The following is a 25,109-nucleotide window of genomic DNA, read 5'->3' as shown; positions in this document are numbered from 1 at the left end:
AGAACAAAGATGGCTCATAAAAGATACTAGAAAACTGTTTAGCATTTTTTTAAGTCAGTTTAAACCCATTTTTCATGCCATCCACCAGGGTAAAAAACTAGAAGAAAAAATCCCTTAAAAGAGGATTAAGAACAGTTAGAGAAAAAATGGACAAATGTGGGCATGTAAAAATGTTAAATGACTACATATTTCTGAAAAATTCATTTTAAAAAGGTATGCAATAGTCTTAGAAAAAAACGATAAAAATGTGCCAGATAAATCTTATTAAAAACACATATAGAGACTTCCGGCCAAGATGGAGGTGAACATAGACACACTGTGTTTCCTCGCACAACCAAAATAAGGACAACAATTCAGAAACAAGAAAACAACCAATACTGACAGAAAATTCAACTGTATGGAAGCCCGACAACCAAGGAGTTAAAATAGACACATTCATCCAGACCGTTGGAGGGGTGGAGTCAGGCGGCCGCACTGAGAGGGGTTGTGGGAAAAAAGTGGTGGCTGGCAGACCCCAGCCTCAGGGTGGCAGTGGGTGAACCCAGCAAGGCAGTGGACTGTGGAGAAGTATGGCACACAAGGTGGCTGGTGGACTGGGGGGGATCCCCATATTCACATGCAGATAAACCAGGCAAAACTGGGGAGCAAGACAGACTGCACAACCCAGCGCCCGAGTACCGGGAAATAAAGCCTCAAAACACCAATTGAAAACACCTGTGGGGGTTGAGGTGCCGGGAGAGACTCCTAGCCTCACAGGAGAGTTCACTGGAGAGACCCACAGGGTCCTAGAATATGCACAAAACCACTCACCTGGGAATCAGCACCAAAAGGGCCCAATTTGCTTGGGGGAAGTGGGGGAAGTGACTGAAATCCTGCAGAGAGTGGAGCAAGTGCCTTTGTTCCCTCTCAGACCCCTCCCCCACATAGAGCATCACAACGCAGCAAGGTGGGTTGCCCTGCCCTGGTGAACACCTAAAGCTTTGCCCCTCACTAAATAACACGCATATCAAGACAAAAAAAAATGGCCCAAATGAAAGAACAGATCAAAGCTTCAGAACAAATACAACTGAGTGATGAAGAGATAGCCAGCCTATCAGATGCACAGTTCAAAGCACTGGTGATCAGGATGCTCACACAGTTGGTTGATTTTGGTCATAAATTAGATGAACAAATGAAGGCTACACTAAGTGAAATAAAGGAAAATGCACAGGGAACCAACAGTGATGGGAAGGAAACTGGGACTCACATCAATGGAGTGGACCAGAAGGAAGAAAGAAACAACCACACAGAAAAGAATGAAGAAACAAGAATTCAAAAAAATGAGGAGAGGCTTAGGAACATCTTTAAATGTTCCAACATCCGAATTATAGGGATACCAGAAGGGAAAGAGGAAGAGCAACAAGTGGAAAAGTTATTTGAACAAATAATAAAGGAGAACTTCCCCATTCTGGCAAAAAAAAATAGACTTTCAGGAAATCTAGGAAGTTCAGAGAGTCCCAAAGAAGATAGACCCAAGGAGGAACACACCAAGGCACATCATAATTACATTAAGCAAGATTAAAATGAAGGAGAGAATCCTAGAAGCAGCAAGAGATAAGGAGACAGTCACCTACAAAGGAGTTCCCATCAATCTGTCAGCTGATTTCTCAAAAGAGATCTTGCAGGCAAGAAGGAACTGGAAAGAAGTATTCCAAGTCATGAAAGACAAGAACCTACATCCAAGATTGCTCTATCCAGCAAAGCCTTCATTTAGAATGGAAGGGCAGATAAAGTGCTTCTCAGATAAGGTCAAGATAAAGGAGCTCATCATCACCAAGACCTTATTATATGAAATGTTAAAGGGAGTTATCTAAGAAAAACAGGATAAAAAACACGTACAGTAAAATGATAGCAAACTCACAATTATCAACAACTGCATCTAAAACAAAAACAAAAACAAACTAAGCAAACAAGTAGAACAGGAACAGAACCACAGAAATGGAGATCACATGGAAGGTTAGCAACAGGGGAGTGGGAGGAGGAGAGAGGGGGAAAAGATACAGAGAATAAGTAACATGGATGGTAGGTAGAAGATAAACAGGGGGAGGGTAAGAATAGTATGGGAAATGTAGAAGCTAAAGAACTTATAAGTATGACACATGGACATGAACTAAAGGGGAGGAATGTGGATGGGAGAGGGTGTGCAGGGTGGAGGGGAGTGAAGGGGGGAAATGGGACTACTGTAATAGCATAATCAATAAAATATATTAAAAACACATAAATTAGCAAAAAATAAAAAGGCATTAAGATATTAACAAATAAATGAGGAAAAGATAAAGTACAACTTGTAAACAAACATGTGAAAAAATGTGCAATCTAGCTATATTAAAAGAAATGCAAAATTATAAAAAAGGACTTCTGTTTTGCCTATTCTTTTTTAATGTACTGTCACAGGTGGAATAGATACAGTTAAGCTGGCACTCTCACACAGAGTGCTGACAGAAAGCAGCTTAGCAGCATACACCAAGCACCATTAAAATATTCATGCCCCTTTACTTAACAATTCCATGTCTGAGAATCTATTCTACAGACAAAATCTAAAAACAGGAAAAATACTATATGAGTAAGACAGTTACTGAAGTATTATTTATAATAGCAAAAAACAAGCAAACAGAAAAAGAAAAGCAACTCAATTTTCAAGAACAGGGAATAGTTAAGTAATTTATGGAACAATCACTCACTAGAACAATTATACACTCTTAAAAATAATTGTGAAGCCAATAACATAAAGAACATTATGTTATAACATCTAGTTGTACAAGTAGAATGAAATATAGAAATTTTAAGTTGCTTTAGGGCATGGGGTTGAGTCTCTATTTTCTGTAATTTCTAAACTTGATTTGAAAAGACCCAAATTCCAATCCCAGCTGCAGCACTCATTCCACTCACAGATCAGAGTGAGCTTGGCAAAGCCCATCACCTTTTGATGCCTGTTTCCTCACCTACACAGTAAAGACCATAACTAGAACCACCTCGTGGGATTACTGTGAAAACAAATGAGAGAGTGCTCGTGAGGAACTTGGCTGCTGTGCCTGCCACAGCAAGCACTCAAAATGCTCTTTTTATCATTAAAAAAATTAACTGTGTTTTAAAAACAAAATCGAAGTGAGGGAAAAAATATTTCACATGGGTTGTTTTTTTTTCAGTTGCAAATTTAGTAGTTAATTTTGACTTCCTCTACTTTTGCATGTTTCTCCTAGTAAGAACAGACAACAGTTGCACATAAACTCACTTGGCAAAAGAAAGATTAAAGGAAGTGAAACGGCTACAGTAAACCAGAACCATGTAAAACAACGGATCTATGGAGCTGAGCTGTAAAGGAACAAGCGGAGCCATATTAGTGAGGACTTCAGAAAAAGCAGCAGATGTATGTGTTTTCTTTAACTTCTAATGAGGAGGAGGAATCCCATTTCTTGAGTGAACTTAAAATATGGTCTTTCTGTATGACTGAGCTAAATATTTCATTCTAATAAGAAATTAACTCAATGGAAAAAGGAAATAAAAGAAGTTTAATTTCTAGAAAATAGAGTGGTAACAAGACATTTCAAAGTAGTTGATCCCCTTGCTGGGGGAACAAGGGTGGGACAAAATACTGCTTACACAGAAACCACCTAATAAGTTACTTCCTAGAAAAGCCTCTATCTTTGTCATAGCTTTGAAATTCTGCCATCTAAGCCTCATAAGCACAATGTTTGCCCCAGATATCGAGCAATGGGACATTATCAGGCCCTCTGCAAGATGCCAGGGCACACATCAAAGTGCTGATCTTCAAGGAGAGAAGGTTTTCTAGAACTTCCTCCGGGGCTAAGAACCAGTCCAGTGGGCAGTCCTCTCTGTAGGGTTTTAGAATTCTCTCTTGGTGAATTCAGAATGCACAAAAGCAGCCCTACTCACCTTAGTTGTAAAAAACAGACCTCCACACTGTTAGTAATTAGTACCCATAGATGGGACTTTTTTGCCAAAGAAGTTTATACATTTAACTGGAGGTTAGCATTAATTATCCTGGCTTCACAAGATGAAAAAATAACAGGCAGTGAGAAAAGACTATTTTTTCAAGATGACAGAGGATGAGTTTCAAATTCACTTTCAGCCCCCCAAAATATGCATGTAATATTAGTTTATCTTGCCCATGAACCACAAATTAACATATTAATAATGCCTTGGTCATATCATAATGTATGTTTGACATTATACCTAAAGCACAAGAATATCTTCTATTGACAGAACTGCTCTAAGATTTTCTATCCCCCTTTTCAATGATAACCAGCTATGTACTTACTGCACAACCTTTTCTTCTCGTGCTTTCAGAGCTGATGACCTCAATCTGCAAGCCCAGTGCTCTATTCTGGGGTTTGGTGCTGGCCGGGAAGGAAACCACACTCAGGAGACCAAGCAGTGAGCACTGGAGCAACACTTCACTCAGGAAGCAGGCGGGCTCTGCTCCCCAGGGCCTCTGGTGGCCTCTCTGGCTCTCCCCCCCTTCCCCCCGCCCCTCACACACACACACACACACACACACACACACACACACAGAGTACCAAATCATTTCTATCCTACTTATTCCTAAATACGTAATGTGTATCTCTCAGAAACATAAGGATTTAAGATGTATGCTGTCTTAGTTTCTTGCTGATTGCTCCCTGAGATATCAAACAGAAAACAAGGGGAATAAAAAGCCATGAGAACTTCAGAGGTGAGTCTGCCCTGAAGCCTCAGGGCCCCCACTGCCATGGCCTGCAAACTGTAGAACATTCTGGGTGGCATGGGGAACTCAGATAACAATCAGGAAGCATTTTGAAGCAGGCGATTCTCATAAGCTGACTCAAGGGACCTCAAGGGTAAGGCATCTTGATCTCCAAGGCTCTGGTAATTTGTTGCAACTTCTTTTTCATTCTAAATAAATAGTTTCATGCCTAATTTTGAATTCAAAGAGCTCCAAAATTATATGAGCACTCTTATAAAACCTAGGGTCCTGTCTGGTGCCACTAGCCAGGGGCCCTCAAAAGCCCCAGTGACAATGAGATCTGTAATAGAGAGCAAACATGTGGCACAGAAAAAAATGGAAGAAATTTTGTGCAGGTAAATAAGCTACATGTGTTATATCCACACTCCCCCAAAACTGAATCATCAGGGCTAGGCTAAACTCAGTAACTGCCATAGGTTTCTATTTTACTGGATAGTAGGTGTGTAAAGCAGCCAAGTGGCTCCTACATGGCAGATGGTGTGTCGGCAGAACCTCAGTGACACTGAGCCCTTGTGGTTCAATTCAGCATGAGCACCCTCCATATGCGCACAGCCATTCCAATCACAGAAGACAGTGAGGATCTGTTCTCATGCAGCTCAGCATTGGCCTTCACCTGCAGAGGTGTTATTACGACTGTGGCTCCTGCCCCTGGCAAATGCTGCTACCTCAGGTGGCTCTCCTTCTTTGCCTTGAAGAAAGCAAGAGGCATAATGCATGGGGCTTGCTCTCACTGAGGAATATCCATCCTGTTGGGAGGTAGGACATACAAGGATCTGACTTATCTGGGAGTTCCTCCCAAGTGTGGCACCATGGGATAGACATGAGGTGGCAGTGGTGGGGAGCTGCAAGGGACAGAACTCCAGCCCAACCTTGTTTAAGCAAAACAGCAAATCTATTGGCTTGACTATCCAGAAAGCCCCTGGATGAATTCAAGCTGGCTGTAAGCCGTGAAGCCTAGAGGGTCCAATATCACGGGGGTCTGTTTTACATGATCTCTCAGCTCAGCTTCCCTAAGTTTGCTTTATTCAAACACAGGTGCTCTTGGGATGGGAAAGCCTTTCCCAGGAGCATTCCAGGAGGAGAGGTCTTTAGAACTCAAGATGCCAGAAGAAGGGTTACACTCCTCAGAAAAGAACCTGGCAGTGATACACTGTCCAACCCAGTGGGCCAGGGAGAGGTACCTGGGTGACTGGCACCCCACTGGTAGTGAGAAGAGCAGTTCATGAAGGCAAAAATGCAAGACATAAAAGTAACAAGCTGGTCACCCACTAGTGCATTGTATTATTAAGCCTTTCATGTGATCTTACCTTACTTCTCCAACTGGACTGCAAATCTGTTACTAGAAGGATATACACAAAATGTTAACAGTGCTTATGTCTGGAAATGTGAGGTAATTTATCTTATTTTTAAAATATTTTATTTATTTATTTTTAGAGAGGGTAGAAAGGAGGGGAAGGGAGGGAGTGAAACATGGATGCAAGGAAGAAACATCAGTTGGTTGCCTCTAAGACAGAACCTGCAACCCAATCAAAACAATGACCTCTCCCTTTGTGGAACGACACCAAACCAAGTGAGCCATACCAGTCAGATCAGGCCCTTTATTTTTTAAATTTACATTGTAGCTTCTAAATTTTCTAAAACAAGTAGATATTAAATTGTGTGATAAAATAATACAATAAAATAAGTTATTTCATGCTAAATACATCCTTTATACAAAACAAAAAGTATATAAAAATATGTGTGAATAAATCTGGCAGTCACCCTCAAAAAATTTGTAACATTTTACTGAAGAACAAAAAAGAGGGCTGAATGAAAAAAATATACCATGTGCTTTCAATTAGATATCCATTCTCCACAAATAATTTTATAAGTGTGTTATAATTCCAATAAAAATTCTAATAGGACTAGAAATGTGGTAGAATAACTTTTCTCTACATAAGAAAATTCTTTTTTTTAATCCTCCCCTGAGGAAATGTTTATTGATTTTAGAGAGAGGGGAATGGAGGGAGAGAGAGAGGTAAAGAAACATCAATCATCTGCCTCTCATACCAGGGATAGGACTTGCACACCAGACATGTGCCCTGACTGGGAATCGAACCTGTGACTTTTTGGTTTACAGTACAACACTCCAACCGACTGAGCCACACAAGCCAGAGCTAGAAGAAAATTCTTGAAAAAAAAAGAAAAGGGATTTCTATTGCCAGAAATAAAAATAGACCAGAAAAGTAAAATAATTACAGTGGTATGGTTCAGGAGTAGAAATATCCTCGGTGGATTATAACAAGACCCTAAAATAAAAATTCAGGTTATGATAAAGATGAAATTACTAATTTGAAGATAAAAGTAGATTTTTTAAAATATCATTGTGAAAATTCACTAATCATTTCCAAAAACAAGACTCCTACCTCACACCTTGTACTCAAATGAATTCTGATGAAATAAAGATTTAAGGGAGGAGAAAAAGATGCACTATAAGAACTAGAAGAAAATAGAGATTCTATTTCTAAACAAGGTGAAAAAGGCCTCTTAACCCCACATGCAAAGGCACAATACATAAAAAAAAAACAGATCTGACTACTTGAAAGTAAAAAACCTCTGCAAATAAAAAAATACTATAAACAAAATGTAAATACGAATGATAAGATGAGACAAATATCTGAGCAAAACCTTTGATTCAGTTATTCCATTTGTAAGAATGCATCCTATGAAAATAATCATGAATGAATACAAAGCTCTATGTGCAAGTTACAAGCTTATCTTTGATTATAATAATGACAACAAAGGAAATAAAAGTCTAGCTGGTTAGATTATGGTACATTCACATAATTAAAGATTATGTAGCCATTAAAAGTGACACTATATCAGTATTCTTTATGATATAGATGTAAAAGTCCTCAACAAAATAACTACCAACCTAAATCTAGCTACATAAATCAAGGATTATACACCATGACCAAGTGGGATTTATCCGGGAATTCAAGGTTAGAAAAACATATGAAAATCAATGTAAAATACCATATATAATAGAATAAAGGACAAAACCACAGGTGATCATCTCAAGAGATGCAGGAAAAGCATCTTACAAATTTGCACTTTTATGATAAAAAACACTCAACAAACTAGGAATAAAGGAGAATTCCTCAACTTGATAAAGAGCAACTACAAAATACCCTAGCACCTAAAATTATACTTAATGGTTAAATCTGAAAGCTTTGCCTAAGAACAGAAACAAAATAAAGATGCCTCTGCTCTTACCACTTCTAGTCAGCTTTATACTGGAGACTTTAGCCAGGAAAATTAGGCAAGAAAAATAAAGAAAAGACATTTGATTGGTAAGAAAGTAATACTTTATTGGCAGAAGACATGATCTTGTATAAATAAAATTCTAAATAATCTACAACAATAAAACAGCTAATAAACTTGTTCAGCAAGGTTGCAGGATACAAAAATCAATTTATTTCTGTACTCTTGCAATGAACAATTAAAATATATTAAGAAAACAACTCCACTTACAAAAGCATCAAAAAGAATAAAGTACTTAGCCATATATTTAACAAAATATGTGTAAGACATATACTAAAAACTACAAAATACTGAATAAACTAAGGCAGGCTTAAATAAATGGACAGATACCCATGTTGCTGCATTGTAAGACACAAAGGGGCAATGCTCCTCAAATTATCTACAGATTCAACCTTAACAAAATTCCAGCTGCAATTTTTGCAGAAATAAACTAATTCTATAACATAACTCTATAGAAATGTACAAACCCAGTATAATCAAAACAGTCTTGAAAAGGCATATTCAAGTATGACTCACACATCCCAATTTCAAAATTTACAAAGCTACAGAAATCAAGAACTGTGTGGCAAAGGCAAAAACATAGATGAACAGAGTGTGAAAAAAGCAGGTTTAGAGTTGTGAGTACATAAAACAGAGTTTATTCTTACCTTATTATTTATTAATTACTGTATTATTTCCATACAAATAACGGAAATATTTGATCCAGAAACCTACTTTAGTCCCACCTTGTATAAATCAAAGAATAGAATTGAGAGTACAAAAATTAGCACATAATTTATGGGCAGCTGATTGCCAAGACAATTCAATGGGGAAAGAACAGTCTTCAACAAATGGTGCTGGGGCAACTGGGTATCTCCATGTAAAAGAATGAAGTTAGGCTCCTTCCTCACATCACATATAAAAACCACCTGAAAGAGGTAAGAGCTAAGAATATAAAAATGTAGCCCTGGCTGGCGTAGCTCGGGCTGCGAACCAAAGTGTCGCAGGTTTGATTCCCAGCCAGGGTACATGCCTGGGTTGCAGTCCATAACCCCCAGCAACCGCACATTGATGTTTCTATCTATCTATCTATCTATCTATCTATCTATCTATCTATCTACCTACCTACCTATCTCCCTCCCTAAAATAAATAATTAAAAAAAAAGAAAGTGAATTCCTTATTTTAAAAAAAATACAAAAATGTTAGAAGAAAGCAAAGTGCCCTGGCCAGGTGACTCATTTGGTTGGAGCATTGTCTCATACACCAAAATGTTGTGCCTTCAGTCCCCAATCAGGGCACATACCTAAGTTGTGGGTTTGATCCCTGGTCGGGGCACATATGGGGAGGTAACCGATCAATGTTTCTTTCATAAAAATCAATCTCTCTCTCTCTTTCTCTCCCCTTCTCCCTCCATTTCTCTCTTTAAATCAGGGGTGTCCAATTCATTTTCTTTGGGGGCCACATCAGCCTCACAGTTGCCTTCAAAGGGCTGAATGTAATTTTAGGACTGTATAAATGTAACTATCCCTTAATAGTTAAGTTAGAGCTTGGTGCTGCTATTGGGTAGAAACAAGGTGGAGGGCTGGATTCAGCCTGAGGGCCTTGTGTTTGTTACCTGTGCTCTAAATTGATAAACATATACTCAGGAGAGGGTTAAAAAAATAAAAACATAAGTGAAAAACTTTGTAACCTTGGATTAGGTGATGTTTTCTTAGATATTATATCACAGATACAATGAATCAAAGAAAAACTAGATAAATTATACTTCATAAAAATTAAACACTTCTGTGCACCAAAGGACACTATCATGAAAGTAAAAAGATAACCCACAAAATAGGATAAAATATTTGTAAATCATATATCTAATAAGGATCTATTATCCAGAATATATAAAGAACTTTTAAACTTGATAATAAAAGGACAAATAATCAAATTAAAAAATGGGCAAAGTATCCAAAGAGACATTACTTCAAAAAGAATATAAAATACACAAATGGCTGATAAACATGAAAAGATATTTTCCATAATTAGACATTAAGGATGTATAAATCAAAGCTACAAGAAGATACCACTTCACACCTACTAGAATGGCTATAGACAAAAAGACCAGAATAACAAGTGCTGACAAGAATGTGGAAAAACTGAAACCCTCATAGATTGTTTGTGAGAATGTAAAATGGTGAGGTTACTGTGAAAAACATTTTGGCCGTTCCTCAGACAGTTAAACACAAAGTTACTGTTATGATCCAGCAATGCCACTCTTTGGTGTACACCACAAAGAACAGAAAATGGGGGTTCATGTAAAAACCTGTACATGAATGTTCATGGCAGCACCATTCACAATAGACAAAAAGTGAAAAAAACAAAACAAATGTCTACCAACTGATAAACAGATAAATATAATGTGTATATCCTTACAATGGAATATTACTCAAGACTAAAAAGGAAGTAAAAAGAATGAGTTACTGACACATGCTACAACATAGATGAATCTTAAAAACATTATACTGAGTAAAGAAGCCAAACATAAAGTCAACATATTATATGATTACATTCAAATTAAATTTCCAGAATAGGCAAATCCATAAACACAGGAAGTTGATTAGTGGCTGCCACAAGATAATGGGAGGGACACAAGCTGGAAATGACTACTAACAGATTGGGGTTTCTTTTTGGGATGATAAAAATGTTACAGAATTTGATAGTGGTGATTATTGCACAACTTTGTGAATATACAAGAAAATTACTGAATTTTGTACTTTAAAAGAGTGAATTTTATGGTATATGAATTATATCTTAGTTTCAAAGTGATACTGTAATATATTTGATAATATGGGATAATATTATCCATATGACAATATATTTAGTGGAAAATAAATTGTAAATAGTGTATACAGCAGGTGGTTATATTTACCTTAGGCAAAGAAAAAAGACTTAGAGAAAATCAACATATTAAAAATGGTTATTCTTGCCACCCTATACATCTCTTTGTATGCTAGTACCATACTGTTTTGATCACTGTAGCTTTGTAATATATGCTTAAATCAGGAAATGTGGTGCCTCTAGCTTTGTTCTTTTTTCTCAAGGTTGATTTACCTATTCATGATTCTTTAGTGGTACCATATGAATTTTAGAATTTTTTCTATTTCTGTAAAAAATACCATCTGGATTTTGATAGGATTTGCATTGAATCTGTAATGGGGAAAGGATAGTTTTTTCAACAAATGGTGTTGGAAAAACTACATATCCACATGCCAAAGAATAGAATTGGGCCCTTATCCTATACCATACACAAAGTCAAAATCAACTCAAAATATATTAAAGAATTAACATAAGACCTGAAACTGTAAAACTCCTAGAAAGAAAACAAGGAAAAAATCTTCATGATGTTGGTCTTGGTGATGATTTCATGAGTATGACACCAAAAGAATGGCAACAAAAATAAAAATAAGCAACCAGGAATATATCAAACTCAAAAAGGCTCTGCACAGCAAAGGAAACAACAAAGTGAAAAGGCAACCTACTTAATGTGAGAAAAGACTTGCAAACTATATATCTGATAAGGGATTAATCTCCAAAATATATAAAAAATTCCTATACCTCAATAGTAAAAAAAATAATAATATCTGATTAAAAGATGGGCTAAGGACTTGAATAAACATTTCTCCAGAGAATACATACAAATGGCCAACAGGTATAAAAAATATAGTCAACATCACTAATCATCAGGGAAATTCAAATCAAAACCACAATGAAATATCACCTCACACTTATCAGGACATCTACTGTTGAAAAAAAAAACTCAAAACACAAGTGTTGGTGAGGATGTGGAAAAACTGGAACTCTTGCAGATTATTGGTGAGAATGAAAAATGGTACAGCCACTATGGAAAACAGTATAGATGTTCCTCAAAAAATTAAAAATAGAACTACAATATGGTCCAGCAATCCTATTTCTCAGTATTTATCCAAAGGAACTGAAATCAGGATCTCTAAGAGACATTATTAGTACTCCTATGTTCATTGCAGCACTAGTCACAATAGCCAAAATGTGGAAATAACTTAAGTGTCCATTGTCAGATGAACAGATAAAGAAGATGTGCTATATACATTCAATGGAATACCACTCAGCCTTTAAAAAGAAGAGAATTCTGCCATGTGACAACATGGATGAACCTTGAGAACATGATGGCTAAGGGAAGTAAAGTGGTCACAGAAAGACAAACACTGCATGATTTCACTTACATGAGATATCTAAAATAATCAAATCCACAGAATCAATGAGTGGAATGGTGGCTGCCAGGAGCTGGGGGAGGGGAAATGAAGCATCACTAATCAATGGGCATAAAGTTTAGGCAAGCAGGGTGAATAAGCTCTAGGGATCTGCTATACAATACTGTACCTCTGGCAACAACAGGTATTATACACTTAAAAAGTTGTTAAGAGTGTAGATCTCCTGTTAAGTGTTCTTATTACAACAAAATAAAATTTCAAAAAATAAAACATCAATTACCAAAAAGGATAGTTATCTCTGGGTGGTGGGATGATGGGAAATTTTAATTTTCTTTATGCTTTCAAGATTTTTCTATACTAGTTGCAAGAAACATGTAACTGTTTTATAATTTAAAAATACTATTTAAGCATAACAACAATTATGTACCCTGAGAACAGACTCTTTTGGTGGCTTTGATGGCTTATACTTAGCAGAAAGTCAGTTCAATTCAACCCAAGAAAGTCTTTTGTAATTGTAGAAATGATTAAATCCCGGGAGAGACTTCCTTTGCAGACTATGAGATCCCTACTGTGGATTCTCTAGGAGCAGATTACAATGATGGGCTGCAGTGGCATGTCGGGGTACTCATCTACAGGGAGGCTGGACAGTGAGAGTATGGTCCTGCTCCTCGGGCTGGGTCATGAGTCCAGAGCAATGCTGCAGGAAACTGTGGTGTGGGCTAAGCTCATAGCTGCCTCACTGGGAAACCTGCCAGCTCTCCACAGAACAGAACTTTCTAAATCTTAGCCAAAATCTAAGCCTAAATATGTTCTTTTGCTCTTGGAAAATAAATTTATCAAATCTAAAAATAACTAGGACAAAGACAAAAGATGACAGTGACTCTAAATGGTTTTCAGACAGATGTTTAACTAATTTTTGCAAAGGCTGTCAGAGTAAGAGTCCTCAGGATTCCTCCACTACAGTGGCAAGGTGCCCAAGAGCATGTGTTATGGTGCAGGATGAAAGGGCACACTCCCTGGGGCAAAGGTGAGTGAAAATCTTCATGGGTTGCTAAATTTCATCCAGGCAACAACAGATCCAGATTTATTACCAGAAAATGAGTATAAATAGAAATGGATGAGTTAGCAGGTCATAATGAATATGCTAATATACCAAATAAAATACTAAATTTCACATAAGCATGTAGTATAGAAATATATTGCTCTTTTTTGTAAATATCTTTAAAGCCTGCTTATAAACATTCATTCTTACTAAGAGGAACTTGATTTCTATGTTAACCAAACCATCTCTTTAGATGACTTTTTAATTTAGTTCTAAAACATAAAATGTCGGTAAGAAATTATACAGAGGGGAGTAATTGCAGAGGGACACAGTCTGCCCTGGGACGGCTGTGGTTAGAGAAGATGCTTTCTCATGCTGTGAGGCCAGGCTCTGTGCACCCGCCCTAAGAAAACAAAAAGGCAAGCCTCTTCTGTAAATGTGTGTTTAGGAACAAGAAGTTCTTAGCTTACAAGTTACAATACACAAATACACTTGCTTTTTAAAAAGCACTACCTTAGTGCTGGATAAATTCATATCCCTAAAGGAACCTCGAGAGGCCACACAGCCATGAGAAATGTCCTCCCGATCCAGCACGGGCCCCCTTCTGCTTCCAGGGCCATACACCTGCCACCCACAACATACCCCCCTCCCTGGCTGTGAAGACTGAGGCTATGCATATGTTTGCATTTGTTCAATTAGCCAGGAATAGGAAAGCAGTGACTGCTGGTTTAAAGAAGATATTAAAACTAATTTTGGGAGAAAGACAAGAGCCCCACAGAGTCTGAAAAATGACTCAGTGTCAGTCGCCCAAAGTTCCATCATACTTCAGACATGTGCCCTTCTACCCAACTCTCCTTCTTTCAGGATTCTGAATCTAAAATACCCCTCTCTGGCTTCCAGCTGTTCTTTCTAGTTGCCCCACTACCATGCTCTCTCTTAGCCTGGCTTCTCCTTAGCCTCGGTTTTCTCTCCATCTCTGATGGATTCTCATGCCTCCTTGCCCATTTTGAACTCCAAGGTCACTTTCTTCCACTATGCTCCCCACCAGCCCCTGAATACACTTACTCTGGCTTTGCTCAGTCAGTCAGCTGCTAACCAGGGACTGACAAATCACACATTATTCCTTGTTCCTGACCTGGGTCTCCAAACAGAACTATAGAGACTGAACTCCAACAAGGCTATGTGGCCTTCAGTGTCTCTGACCAACTGATTTATTCAACTCTTAACTGGCTTCTTGTTGAACCCTCTGAAAAGCATTTATATTGTTCTAAAAATTAAATTTAAAAATGTTCAATTAAAGTTTATATTAACATTATTTTGTATTAGTTTCAGGCAGATAGCATATTATTTTGTATTAGTTTCAGGCAGATAGCATACTGGTCAGACAATCATATACTTTACAAAGTGTAACCACCCCCTCCCCCCCCCCCACGCACACTTCCAGTACTCACCTGGCACTATACATAGTTATTACACTGTTACTGACTATATTCCTTATGCTGTACTTTACATCCCCATGATTATTTTGTAACTACCAATTTGTACTTCTTAATCTCTTCACATTTTTTACCTAATCCCCTAAACCCCCTTCTCTCTGGCAACAATCAGTCTATTCTCGGTATCTATGAGTCTGTTTCATTTGTTTGCTCATTTATGTTGTTCTTTAAAGTCCACATATAAGTAAAATATGATGGTATTTTTATATCTCTGTCAGACTTATTTAACTTAGTATAAAATCCTCTAGGTCCATCTATGCTGTTGCAAACAGAAAGATTTCATTCATTTTTTATGGTCAAATGATATTTTATTGTATATATGTACCACTGCTTTTTTATCCACTTGTCTACTGATGGGCACTTGGCTTGTCTCCAAATCTTGGCTTTGTAAATAGTGCTGAATGAACATAGCGGTTCATATACTCTTTCAAATTAGTGTTTTGAGTTTCTTTGGATATATTCCTAGAAGTGGAATCACTGGGTCAAGAGGCAGCTCCATTTTTGATTTTTTGAAGAAACTCCATACTGTTTTTCCACAGGTGCTGCACGAAACTACATTCCTACCAACAGTGCACAAGGGTTCCCTTTTCCCTACATCCTCACCAGCAGTTGTTACTTGATTTATTGATGACAGCCATTCTGACAGAAGAGAGGTGATATCTCATTGTGGTTTTACCTTGTATTTATCTGATGATTAATGACATTGAGCATATTTTCATATATCTATTGGCCATCTGTATGTCCTCTTTAAAGAAATGTCTATTTGGGTCATCTGTCAATTTTTTAATTGGATTTTTTTTGGTGTTGAGTTGTATAAAGTTTTTATAAATTTTGAATATTAATCACTTCTCAGGTGTATCATTGGCAAATATGTTCTCCCATTCAGTGGGTTGTCTTTTTTTTTTTTATGGTTTGCTTCTCCATGCAAAAACTTTTTAATTTGATGTAGTCCCATTTGTTTATTTTTTTGTGTGTCTTTCCCTTGCCCAAATGTAAGAGATTTTATTGCCTATGTTTTTCCTCCAGGAGTTGCATGGTTTTGAGTGTTAGACTTAAGTGCTTAATCCATTCTGAGTTTGTGTGTGGTGTAAGTTGGTGGTCTAGCTTCATTTTTTTGCATGTACCTGTCCAATATACCCAACACCACTTATCAAATAGACTTTTTACCCTACTGCATGTTTGCCTCTTTTGTCCTAAATTAATTGACCATATAATCATGGGTTTATTTCTGGGCTCTCTATTCTGTTCCATTGATCTATGTGACTGTTTTTCTGCCAGTATCATGCTGTTTTGATTACTAAACTTGTAGTATATAGTTTGATATCAGGTAGTGTGATACTGCTAACTTTGTTCTTCTTTCTCTAGATTGCTGTGGTTATTCATGGTCTTCCATGGTTCCATGTAAATTTTTGGATTATTTGTTCTAGTTTTGTGAAAAACAGCACCAGTATTTTGATGGGAATTGTGTTGAAACTATAGATTGCTCTGGGGAATATGGACATTTTAATGACTTTAATTCTTCTGAGCTATAAACATGGTATGTGCTTCCATTTATTTGTATCTTCTTCGGTTTCTTTCTTGAGGGTCTTATAATTTTCTGAGTATAGGTCTCTTATGAAAAAATCTCTTACCTCCTTGGCTAAATATATTCCTAGGTATATTTTAATGCAATTGTAAATGAAATCATTTTCTTAACTTTTCTTTCTGATAATTTGTTATTGATGTATAAAAATACAACTGATTTTGACCTGGCTGGTATGGCTCAGTTGGTTAGAGCACTGGCCTATAAACCAAAAAGTTGCAGGTTTGCTTCCCCATCAGGACACACGCCTAGGTTGTAGGTTCAGTACCCGGTTGGGGCCTGTACAAGAGGCAACCAATGGATGTTTCTCTCTCACATCAATGTTCGTCTTTCTCTGTCTCCTTCCCTTTCCCTCTCTCTAAAATCATCAAGCATGTCCTATGGTGAGGATTTAAAATAAATACAACTGACTTCTGAATGCTAATTTTATATCCTGCTACTTTACTGAATTCATTTATCTGTTCTAGTAGATTTTTGGTGGAATCTTTAGGGTTCTTCATACATGCAGCTATGTATCTGCAGTCATATCTCTATGCAGATACCTCATCTGCAAATAATGACAGTTTTATTTCTTCCTTCCAATTTAGATGCCTTTTATTTCTTCTTCATGTCTGATTGCTGTGCCTAGGACTTTCAGTACTATATTAAATAAGAGTCATAAAAGTGGACATCCCTGTCTTATGCCTGATCTTAACAGAAACACCTAGTTTTTCCTCATTGAATATGATGTTAGCTGTTAGTGTCATATATGAACTTTATTACACTGAGGTATGTTCCCTCTGTTCCCACTTTGCTGAGAGATTTTATCATAAATGGGTTCTAAATTTAATCAAATTCTTTTTCTGCATCTATTAATATGATCATGTGGTTTTTATCCTTCATTTTGTTTATATGCTGTATCACATTAATTGATTTGCAGACATTTTAGTAAACTTGCATTCCTGGAATAACTCCCTCTTCATCATGGTGTATGATTTTTTTGAATGTATTGCTGAAATTCTATTGGTGTGCTAACATTTTGTAGAGAATTTTTGCATGTGTTCATCTGGAGTATTTGTCTATAATTTTCTTTCTTTGTAGTGTCTTTATCTGGTTTTAGAATTAGGATAATGCTGACCTCATATAATGAGCTTAGGGTCTTCATCCCTCTTGAATTTTTTGGAATAGTTTTAGCACACATGTTAGTTCTTTCAATGTCTCGTAAAATTCACCTGTGAAGCCATATGGTCCAGAACTTTTATTTGTTGGGAGTTTTTTCACTACCGATTTGATTTCATTGGCTGTAACCAGTCTGTTTAGATTTTCCATCTCTTCTGGATTCGGGCTTAAAAGATTGTATGTCTAGGAATTTAATAATTTCTTCCAGATTGTCCAAATTGTTGGCAAATAGTAGTTCATAATATTTTCTTATAATCTTTACTATTTCTGTGGTGTCAGTTGTTACTTCCTTTTCATTTCTGATTGTATTTACTTGGGTCCTCTCTTTCTTCCTTGGAGTCTGGTTAAAGGCTTATCAATCCTGTTTATCTTTTCAAAGAACCAGCTCTTGGTTTAATTGATGTATTATGTTTTTAATTAAGTATACTTTATTGATTATGCTACTACAGTTGTCCCATTTTTTCCCTTTGGCCCTCTCTGCCTAGTATCCCCTTCCCTCCAGCAATTCACCCCTTAGTTTATGTTCATGGGTTGTACATATGAATTCTTTGCCTTATTCCTTTCCTATACTATTCTCAACATCCCCCTGTCTATTTTGTACCTACCAATTATGCTCCTTATTCCCTGTACGTTTTCCCCCATTCTCCCCTTTCCCCCTCTCCACTGATAACCCTCCATGTGATCTTCATTTCTGTGATTCTGTGCCTGCTTTTGTTGTTTGCTTTAGTTTTTTTTTTTAGATTTTGTTGTTGATAGTTGTGAGTTTGTTGTTATTTTACTGTTCATACTTTTTTATCTTCTTTTTCTTAGATAAGTCTCTTTAACATTTCATGTAAGAAGAACTCAGTGATAATGAACTCCTTTGGCTTTACCTTGTCTGGGATCTGCCCTGCCATTCTAAATGATAGCTTTGCTGTATAGAGCAATCTTGGATGTAGGTCCTTGCTTTTCATCTCTGAATACTTCTTGCCAATTCCTTCTTGCCTGCAAGGTTTCTTTTGAGAAATCAGCTGATAGTCTATGGGAACTCCTTTGTAGGTAACTGTCTCCTTTTCCCTTGCTGCTTTTAAGATTCTCTCCTTATCTTTCATCTTGGGTAACTTAAGTATGATGTGCCTTGGTGCGTGCTTCCTTGGGTCCAACTTCTTTGGGACTCTCGGGGCTTCCTGGACTTGTATGTCTATTTCCTTCACCAAATTGGGAAAGTTTTCTTTCATTATTTTTTCAAATAAATTTTCTTCTTGCTCTTCTTCTCCTTCTGTCACCCCTATGATTCAAATATTGGTATGTTTAAAGTTGTCCCAGAGGTTCCTAAGCCTCTCCTCATTTTTTTTTTTGCATTCTTATTTCTTCATTCTGTTCTGGTTAAATGTTTATTTGTTCCTTTCATTCCAAATTGTTTATTTGAATCCCAGCCACATTCACTTCACTGTTGGTTCCCTGTATATTTTTCTTTATTTCACTTTGTATAGCCTTAATTCTTCATTTATTTTGTGGCCGTATTCAATAATTTTTCTGAGTATTCTCATCATCAGCGTTTTGAACTCTGCATCTGATAGGTTGGCTATCTCCTTGTTGCTTAGTTCTTTTTCTGGAGTTTTGGTCTGTTCTTTCATTTGGGCCATATTTTTTGTCTCTTCAATTTGGCACCCTCCCTGTGTTTCTGTGTATTAGGTAGAGTTTCTTTGACTTCCTAAGTAGGTGCACTTGTTATGTTTTAAGGGGTAGAGCCTTATGTATTCACCAGGTGCCGCAACCCACTTCACCACTTTGTGGCACTGTATGTGGGGGACAGTAGTCAGCTGTGCTTACTCAGCTCTCACCCCATTTTCAGTCGCTTCTCCCATTTCCCATAAGCATCTGGTGCCCTTCTAGCTACTTCCCTGGTGCTGATGCTCAGAGTAGGTGGGACTGCATAAGTTCTAGGACCCTGTGGGCTCTTTAAATTGACTCTCCTGAGAGACTGATGTTTCTTCTGCTACCTCAACCTCCACTGGTTTTTATAGCCAGAAGTTATGAGGCTTCATTTTACCAATGCTGGAACTCTGGGCTGTTTGGTCTGACCTTGGGGTAGTATTGGTTGTCCCCAGGTGTCCCTCCCAGTTTTTTTCCACTGCACATGAATGTAAGACCACCCATTCCACTGGCCACCATGGCTGCCACCACACCATGCCACACCACATCCTCTCTGCCCCTACCCATCTGGATGAATGTTTCTTTATATCCTTAGTTGTCGGACTTCCATACAGTTCAGTTTTCTGGCAGTTCTGGCTGTTTTGTTTTTAGATTAGTTGTTATCCTTCTTATGGTTGTGCAAGGAGGAGAAGTGAGTCTACCTATGCCTCCATCTTGACTGGAAGTCAATCTTTTGTATTTCTTTTTAGCCTTTGTGTTGTTTATTTCCAATCTGATCTTTATTTATTATTTCCTTTTCTCTACTTACTCTGGGCTTTGTTAATTGTTATTTTTCTAGTTCTTTTAGGTGTAAGATTGATTGTTCACTTGATATTTTTCTTGTTTCTTGAGGTAGGCCTATAATGCTATGAGTTTCCCTCTTAGGACTGCTTTTGCTGGGTTCCATTGATTTGGGATAATTGTGTTTTTCATTCCATTTGTCTCAACGTATCTTTTGATTTCTTCCTTGATCTGATCATTAACTCATTCACTATTTAGTAATAGCTTATCTAGCCTCTATGTGTTTGTGTGCTTTTCAGTTTTTTCTTGTGCTTGATTTCTAGTTTCATACCATTGTGGTCAAAGAAGATGCTTGATATCATTTCAGCCTCCTTAAATTTATTGAGACTTGTTTTGTGGCCTAACATGTGGTCCATCCTAGAAAATGTTTCATGTGTACTTGAAAAGAATAAATATTCTTCTGCTTTGGGTTGAAATGTTCTGAAAATATCAATTAAATCCATCACATCTAGTGTGCCATTTAAGGCTGCTGTTTCCTTGTTGATTTTCTGCCTGAAATATTTATCCATTGATGTCAGTGGGGTGTTCAAGTCCCCTACTATGACTGTATTACTGTCAAAGGAATGATATCTTCCTTTATGTCCATCCAGACTTGCTTTATATATTTAGATGCTCCTATGGTGGGTGCATAAATGTTTACAATGGTTACGTCCTCTTGTTGGATTAGTCCCTTTCATCATTATGTAATTTTTTTCTTTGTATCTTATTATAGCATTTGTTTTAAAGTCTGTTTTGCCTATAAGTATTGACATCCTAGTTTTTTTTCTTTCCATTTGCATGAAATCTCTTTTTCCATCCCTCTGCTTTCAGTCTTTGTGTGCTCTTTTTCTTCCAATGTTTGTCTCTTGTAGATAGCTTATATATATGGGTCTTGCTTTCTTATCTATTTTATTGGAACATTTAATCCATTTGCATTTAAAGTGATTATTGATAGGTACATAGTTATTCCCATTTTATTATTCATACTTATGTTGTCTTTTATTTTCATCTTCATAAATAAATAATTTTAACAATTCTTGCACTATAAGTTTGGTTGGTGATAAACCTCTTTAGCTTTTTCTTGCTGGGAAGCTCCTTATTTCTCCTTCAATTTGAAATGATAGCCTTCCTAGGTAGAGTAGTCTTGGTTGTAGGTCCTTGCTTTTCATCACTTTGAAAATGTCATGTCTATCCCCAGTGATCTGAAATATTTCTGTTGAAAATCAACTGACAATCTTATGGGAACTCCCTTGTAGGTAACTAGCTGCTCTTCTCTTGCTGCTTTTTAAGATTCCCTCTTTGTCTTTAATGTTTGCCATTTTAATTATGATGTGTCTTGGTATGAGTCTATTTGAGTTCCTCTTGTTTGGTACTCTCTGTGTTTCCTGGACTTGTCTTTTTCCTTCACCACATTAGGGATGTTTTCAGTCATTATTTCTTCAAATAGGTTTTCAATTCCTTGTTCTCTTTTTCTCTTTATGGCACCCCCATGATACATATGTTATTACACATGATGTTGCCCCAGAAGTCTCTTAAACTACCCTCATTTTTTTATCCTTTTTTCTTTTTGCTGTTCTGATTGGGTATTTTCTGCCACCTTGTCTTCTAAATCACTGATTTGATCCTCTGCTTCATCTAACTAGTTGATTTCTTTTACTGTATTCTTCATTTCACATATTGTATTTTTCATATTTGACTGGTTCTTTTTATGGTTTATATGTCCTTTTCTGTGCTTACTATCTCTTTGTTGAAGCTTTAAGTTCCTTGAGCATCCTTATAACCAATGTTTTGAACTATATAGCTGGTAGATTGCTTGCCTCCATTTCATTTAGTTCTTTTTCTAGCAGTTTCTCCTGTTACTTCATTTAGAGCATGTTTCTTTATCCCCCATTTTGGCTACCTCTCCTATAATTTTCTGTATATTAGGTAGATCTGCTATGTCTCCCAGTCTCAGTAGGGTGGCCTTAGGTAGTAGGTTTCTTATGGAGCTCAATGGCACTGTCTCTCTGATCATCTGAGTTAGAGCTCCAGGAATGTTCTTTGTATGGGTTATGTGAGCCTTCCTGTTACAGCTGTGTCTTGATTGCTGTTGGCCCCTCTCTGTAGGATTGGCTGACTGTGCAGATTGGGCCCAACTGCAGTGTATGAATTGCTGTGTGGGTACTAACCACATGAAGCAGAATTTGTCCCATAAGGGTCTGGTGCCTGCCAAGATCTCCCTTTGGACATGCCCCTTGTGGAGCTATTTGGATCCTATTTTGATGTGACTGGAAGTCTGCCACCAGGTATGTTGATTCTGGGGCCACTTGGGAGGGATCCAGTGCAGGTCAATGTCAGGTGCTGCCTGTGATGGGACCTGGACTACTTGTTAACAGCTACAGTGTGATTCACAGTTTGTGGCTGCCTTTGCTCAGGCTGAGTACATGTGGAAGGAGCCAAGTTGCCGCCAAGTCCTGCTTACACTAGTACCAAGCCTGGGAGCAGATTAGCAAAAGGTCCAAGGCACCCCAAGATCCACCTCCAACTGCTGGTTACCTGTTAGACTCAGTCATTGAAAGAGTATCTGGTGGTATGAAAGTGGTGTGAGGTAGGTTCCAAATGAATCAGCAAGTATGGGCAAGTGGTTTTCACCAGGTTGATACTGATTCAAACTCAGTGCCACTCAGCAAAAGTCTCAGGGTACACCAGGGTCAGCCACCATCAACCTGGGACCTGTAGTTCTTTGGGGTAGCACAGGGTCTCAGGGAGTTGTTAGAGTGAGGCTGGTGGAGTCCATCTGGTTCAAATAAATTATGATTTGAAGATGCAGAGGAATGACTCTGCACAGGAATGGTGGCATGGTGGTGCCATTCAGGGCATGTGGATGGGGGTGGATTAACCTTTTGAGAGCCTTCCAAAAAAGTCTGCACAGCCAACCCAGGGTGACAATAGCTGGCCCAGGTTGACTGCAGCCAGCATATACCTCCACAGGGCATGAGCTTGGCAAGGTGGGACCCCAGGGAGTCAGGAGGGTGGGACTAGTGCATCCTCCCAGGCTGACACAGCATGGAGGGGAGTGCTTGACCCAGGAGAGATGGCATCTGTGGGCAATGTGAGAAAAGGACTCAGCACTGGGGCAATGGTGGTTGTCCCTCTAGCTCTCTGCTCAAAGGCATGCAATCCAATCTCTCTATATATGATTCCAGTCCACTCTGAGCCACTCTTCCTCCCCCAGGACCCAGAAAACAAGATTTTGTGCACTGGTTCCTTAAGAGGGTGCCAAGGTTTCTAGGAGACTCTCATTTATCTCTGGCAGATGAAAGCCCTACTATTTTCACAGCCACATGTTATGTGGGCTCCTCTTCCCAGCACTGGTCTGAGGGCTGGGGAGCCCCGTGTGGGGTTATGACCCTTTGCCTCTCACCTTTGTAGCTAAGATATTGCTCCCAATTCTTAATGGTGCCAGGTGGGAGCAAGGCCAGCCCCTTTTGTGTCTCTGCCCTTTCTACCAGTCTAGATGTAGCTTCTTCTGTAATCCTTGGTTATAATAATTCTGTTCCACTTACCTTTAGTTTGTTATTCAGGATGATTGTTCTATATATAATTTGGTTGTAATTCTGGCCCTGGGAAGAGGTGAGTATAGCTTCTACCTACTTCTCTGCCATCTTGGATCCTCCCAAAAGGCATTTATTCTAAGAATTTCTTGGTCAGGTTTAACAAGAAATGCAAGGTCATTTGACTGACTATGATCACAGGTCAGGGATTTTCACCATTACCAAGACTGATATCCAATTTCCATCAGTTTCATTCCTGACTCTTGTTTCTTCACTGATTACAAATGGCATGTGGGTGAGGAGATAATGATGTCCACAATTATTTTCCCAGCCTCCAGAAACCACCTTAGAACCTCTGTTCCTACCTTCCTCTGTGTGCATGGAGGGTCTTCCACAAATCCATAGAAAGTAGAAGAAATAAGGAAATAAAAAAAGCAATATCTTAGAATGGTCTTAGTATTAATAAGACTAAAAGCTGGTGTCTGAAAAGGACTAATAAGACAGAATCTCTGGCCAATCTAATCATGGAAGAAAAAAGTAACCAAATCAGAAACAAAAAAGAGAACATAATTACATATATAGTGTTGTAAACTAGGCAAAACAGATAATTTTCTAGGAAAACATAGATTAACTTAAAAAACAAACAGTCCCACAGGAAAAAAAAAGCAGAAAGGCAATTCACAAAAGGAAAAATACTACTAAACATAAAAAGATGCTTAGTAGTTTATTATTAAAGTAGGTCATTTAATATCCAACAAACATGGACTAAAGCAATAAGAGATTTTTTAGTAAAATAATCTAAACCCATAAAATGGACTAACATTTTTAAAGGGGATAAAAGTGCTGGCAAAAAGGTAGGAGCCAGGCACTTTCACGTACTTGTGTGTATGACCCTTAAAAGGCAGGTGGAGTGGAGATTGTAAAGGGGTAATTTTAATCTCTGTATTTCTATAGTTGAATTTTTATAAGAATGTGTTTTTGTATTATATCTGAAATTTTAAAAATGAAACTTCTCTGCCTATATTCATAAAGACCAAAGCCATAATTGCTATTATATGTTTAAGATTAGAGAACAAAGTAATTTGAAATGAGAACACAGACTCATTTCACAGACTTAAAATAGCTTATGGATCTGAAACCTAATAGTTAAGGAAAAGGAGAAACAGACAAATAAACAGCAAAGTACTGACTAATATGATACAGAAGAAAACCACACATGTAAAAACATTACCTACTCAAGGGCAAAAACTGTGTGCTGCTCACTGCTTGTCTCTCTGCCCCTTGCAGAGGACCCACCACAGAGCACTGAGTAAGTGTTTGTTGAAAAATGAAAGAAAAAATGGCACTCAAGTATATCAAAAGGTACTCTGAGAATATAAATTTCAAAATAAACAAGTGAAATCATTTTGTGCATGTATATTTCACAAATATGAAAGGTAAAATTATTTTCACTGAAATCCTATTATACTCTTAATGTAACTATTAAATTTGAAATTTATACTATCCTTGGTCATTCTGCAGCTAACTTTCAGTTAAAAGAATATTG

General features: G+C 37.6%; 1 protein-coding gene across 5 annotated transcripts in view; it reads right to left on the bottom strand.

Moving 5' to 3' along the window:
• The window catches only part of SPECC1 (sperm antigen with calponin homology and coiled-coil domains 1), a 336,370-nt gene that overhangs the window by 270,728 nt on the left and 40,533 nt on the right, over positions 1–25,109 (bottom strand). For 4 of the 5 annotated variants that reach the window (XM_045824063.1, XM_045824060.1, XM_045824062.1 and 1 more), the window contains exon 1: positions 4,319–4,432. The exons of the other annotated variant lie outside the window; for it this stretch is intronic. The gene's annotated coding sequence lies outside the window, so the exon portion shown is untranslated. Of the gene's footprint in view, positions 1–4,318; positions 4,433–25,109 lie in introns of those variants that run through there. 5 annotated transcript variants of the gene reach the window in all.

The sequence above is a fragment of the Phyllostomus hastatus genome, unplaced genomic scaffold (genome assembly GCF_019186645.2).
Source record: "Phyllostomus hastatus isolate PE091 unplaced genomic scaffold, TTU_PhHast_1.1 phas_scaffold_55, whole genome shotgun sequence".
NCBI lineage: Eukaryota > Metazoa > Chordata > Mammalia > Chiroptera > Phyllostomidae > Phyllostomus > Phyllostomus hastatus.
The sequence above is the reverse complement of the archived record's forward strand: the minus strand, read 5'-3'. Positions and strand labels throughout refer to the sequence as shown.